Below are 4,368 nucleotides of genomic sequence, written 5' to 3' on the forward strand. Positions count from 1 at the left end.
CGTAGTTCAGAAAAACAGTAAGGCCTGTTCAAAAAGCCAATATGATGGGATGTAGGGCAACAATCAAAACGAAGGCCTCCATCCAATCATATTTGCTTAGTATACTTGTTTTTTAATTCGTTTATTTGGCTGTTTGGTGCTGCACCCCTTTAAAGTGGGGGATCATCCAAAAGAAAACTGTGGATACATTACATAGAACTGAGTAGTCAACATGACAGTTTTTTTTTACATTCTTTGCCATACATACAAGTATTTGTGAGAGGGCTTCTGGGTATGTAATCTGTGGTATTGAACGTTTACAATTGTTTGAGATCATTTTCAACTGGTGCATGCAGTGCGTCACGAGTTGCCTTCCAAAAGCAAAACATTGGTGCACAAGCGCCGTATACACGCTACATGCAGACCAGCTTCTTTCAGCAACTAATGATGCGATGCATGCGCCAGTGGTAACGGCCAATCCCGCAGTTACAAAACCCAGTAAGTCCTGTTTTAAAAGGCAATATTAAGGCATGTAGGGTGAAAAAAGAATAAGGCCTACATACAGTTAAATTTGTTTAGCATACTGGTTCTTTTTTGTTTTAGTTTCCTTTTTGGTGCTCCTACGATTTAAAGTGGATGGGATCATCCAAAAAAAAAAAAAAATAGCAGCATTAAATTGAACTAAGTAGTCAACATGACTGCACAAACATTTTCTATAACACCGCTTCTGGGTATGTAATCTGTGGTACTGGACGTTCGCAATTGTTTGTGATCGTTACAACCGGTGCATGCAGTGGGTCACGAGTTGTTGGAAAAAGAAAACCATTGGTTCGCAAGCGCAGCTTAAAGACTAGTAGCAGACCAGCTTCATTCTGAAGCTGCAGACGCACTGCATGCGCCAGTGGTAACGACCAGGGACACAGATCACACACCCGGAAGCCGTGTGGGAAAAAAAGGCAGGTACCGCTACCAAAAAACAAAACATCGGCCTAAAATGACATTCTGACAACTAGGTTGAATGTAATATTTAAGCAATTTGGTTGTGGGGAAACATCGGATTACATAAGGTAATGCAGCGTGAAATGCTCATCCAATTTTGGACAATTTTTTACAAAAAAGTGTACAATCAAATGTAAAAGAATCTACAAAAACTGTGCAAACAACTTAACAGGTCCAGCATTTAGATTTTGTTCATCAATTCTATAAAGTCTTTCAAATTGTGCTGAAGTGCTGCAGCTGATCGTTTGATCTTCTCAAGTTCGCCACAACAGCGCAAAACATTCATCTTTGAATGCGTAATGGTACTACTTTGCAGCGGTTTACCTGTGAAGGATAACATTTACTAATAATACATTTAGGACAGATGCACTAAAAGCCACAAAATCAATAATAAGCAACTTACCTGTGCTGGATACAATATTCTGAGATCCATCTGTTATGGCTCTGGCATTTTCTACATCCTCCACTAAAGGGGTGATCTCAATGAGATCCAGGTTTTGGTGTCTTTCACTCAGGGGATGATCCCAAACCTCCATCCCAGAATGGTCCGTCTGCATCTCTTCAAGTAGATGGTATCTTTGATTTTCTGTAAATTCCATACATCATTAGGAATTTTCTATACAACCTCTGGTTTTAGATATTGGTGCACAGCATTGCTATATTTGGCTTACAAACCTTCAGGACTGGAATCTTGGGTAGGGGAAATTGTAATTATGTCCTCTGTGTGTATGTTCGTCATTGCGGGATTACATGGTGAGCCTAGGGAAATAAAAAATACCAGTCACAATTCAAAACACTGCTTTGTAAAATATCTATATATCTATATCTATCTCTCTATCTCTCTACTCTCATCTCTATATATTTCTCTAAAAACACACATACATATATATATACACATATATATATATATATATATATATATATATATATATACACACACACACACACTGTATTTACTGTGTGTATAACATTTTTAACCTTTCGGGTATAACGATGGATAGATACATAGATAACTTGATAGATACATACATACATAGATACATACAAATAGAGATATATATCCTGTTCTTCTGTCTGTAAAGTAACACACTGATGTCTGTCTTTTGGCTATATTTGGCTTACAAACCTTCAGTACTGGAATCTTGGGTAGGGGAAATTGGAATTATTTCCTCTGTTTGGATGTTTGTCGTTCCAGGATTAGATGATGAGCCTAGGAAAAAGCAAACAGGCTCGTCACGGCGCAAAAAAAAAAGGATTTAACAAAGAGATATATATATCTATATATATATAGATATATATATAGATATATAGATATATATATATTTCTGCAATCCATCACAGACCAATGTGTGGGAGAACAGGGGATACATGTGAGCAGGAATATGTTAGGTGTCTGTTTTAAATTACTCTCTGCTGCCATTAAATTATATATGGTCAATCCTAGGCCATTCCATATTGTTCTTTACTTTTTTTGGTGTGTCCAAAAAAACTACACGTACAGTCACTCATTGGTGCAAAAATTACAGCGCCTACTGATTACGGGAGATGATGCAACTTTTAGGGGTAATTAATTGGTCTTAATAGGAATGGCGGGTATATGTGTCCTTTTTGGGAAAACAACAACATTACACCATAAAAATATGTAATATTCTAAATATGTTTGGGATCATTCACATTTCAACAGTGAACAATGATAGAATTAAGCATTAATTACTATATAAATGGGACTGACAGGTAAGTGGTTAACCACTATGTGCTGGTGGTAAAGGGGTTAAATGTGTATAGCCTAATGAGTAATTATAGCTGTAATGGTGTGGGGGGCATAATTTATGACCCCATGTACAAGGAAATTAGCTTCTATCTTCTCTCCCTGACAGAACATGGTTATTGTGTTCACGCACATGACTTCTTGGGCGCAAAGACGTGTGGCCATCGGACGCCTGGCACGCGCATTAACGTGGAGCTTGGGGTGTAAACACAGAGCTCCATGTCCTGCCAGGGAGAGGAGATCGATGCCATGTCCCGTGTACATAGGGACACACCTCCGTCACCTCCCCCAGCCACCCACACTCACCCTACAGTTAGAACACTCACTAGGCTACAAATTTAACCCCTTCCACGGCCCATATTGGTTACCCCTTTCCAGGCAAACACATGTACACATTAATCACTGCATATGTCCAGCACCGTTGACTGTCCTGATATTGGTCAGAAGAATGTGCAATGTGTTCCCTATAAACTTGCAGCTTCTATAGAAACACCTGATCGGCGCCATTCCTAGCAAAACCCAAAAAAAAAAAAAAAAAAGGATTGACCCATGTTTTGCACGCAATAGAACTGTTGAACAAACTAGTCACTATGGGCCAGATCCTCAAAAGAGATACTCCGACTTAAGTGCTGTTCAGTCTGTGTGTAACTTTGGAAACGATCCTCAAAAGGCTTTTTCCAAAGTTACACAGAAGATCCGGCATGTGTAATTGATTTACACTGCCTAATTTTAGGATGCAGTACCGCATCCGCCGCTGGGGGCATTTCGAGTCGAAATGCCGTTGCTAGTATGCAAATTAGCACTTAAGGCGATCCACAAAGCTTTCTAGCTTCTTTTTTGCGCCGTAAGTGTTATTTTGCAAGTGTAAAATTAGGGCTCGTTTTACAAAGTGTAAAGTTAGTCACACCTTGTAAAGGCCCATTGCAGCGACGGCATTTGGTATGCTTTCCCGAGGGAGAACTCCACGGCAATTTGTCAAAAACAAAACCGGCATGGGTTCCCCCCCAGGAGCATACCAGGCCCTTAGGTCTGGTATGGGTTGTAAGGGGACCCCCCCTACGCCGAAAAATTGACGTAGGGGGTCCCCCTACAATCCATACCAGACCCGTATCCAAAGCACGGTACCCGGCCGGCCAGGAAGGGAGTGGGGACGAGCGAGCGTCCCCCCCCCTCCTGAGCCGTGCCAGGCCGCGTGCCCTCAACATGGGGGGGTTGGGTGCTCTGGGGCAGGGGGGCGCACTGCGGGCCCCCCCACCCCAGAGCACCCTGTCCCCATGTTGATGAGGACAGGACCTCTTCCCGACAACCCTTGCCATTGGTTGTCGGGGTCTGCGGGCGGAGGCTTATCGGAATCTGGGAGTCCCCTTTAATAAGGGGGCCCCCAGATACCGGCCCCCCACCCTAAGTGAATGGATATGGGGTACATCGTACCCCTATCCATTCACCTGGAGGCAAAAAGTAAAAGTTAATAAACACACAACACAAGGCTTTTTAAAATAGTTTATTATTCTGCTCCGGACGCCCCCCCTGTCTTCGTTATTAGCTCAATTACCAGGGGGGGCTTCTTCTTCCGCTCTCCGGGGGTCTTCTTCCACTCTCCGGGGGTCTTCCGCTCTCCGGGG

At 42.3% G+C, this 4,368-nt stretch overlaps 1 long non-coding RNA gene across 1 annotated transcript; it reads right to left on the reverse strand.

Annotated features, from left to right (window-relative positions):
• Nucleotides 1-228: 228 nt before the first annotated feature.
• On the reverse strand, nt 229-1,790 carry LOC120944819. Its single transcript, XR_005750479.1, has 2 exons — nt 1,654-1,790; nt 229-1,564 (listed from the first exon to the last, which is right to left on the reverse strand). It is a non-coding gene; the product is annotated as an uncharacterized LOC120944819 (long non-coding RNA).
• Between the last annotated feature and the right edge of the window lie 2,578 nt (nt 1,791-4,368).

Source organism: Rana temporaria, chromosome 7, assembly GCF_905171775.1.
Source record: "Rana temporaria chromosome 7, aRanTem1.1, whole genome shotgun sequence".
Taxonomy (NCBI): Eukaryota; Metazoa; Chordata; class Amphibia; order Anura; family Ranidae; genus Rana; species Rana temporaria.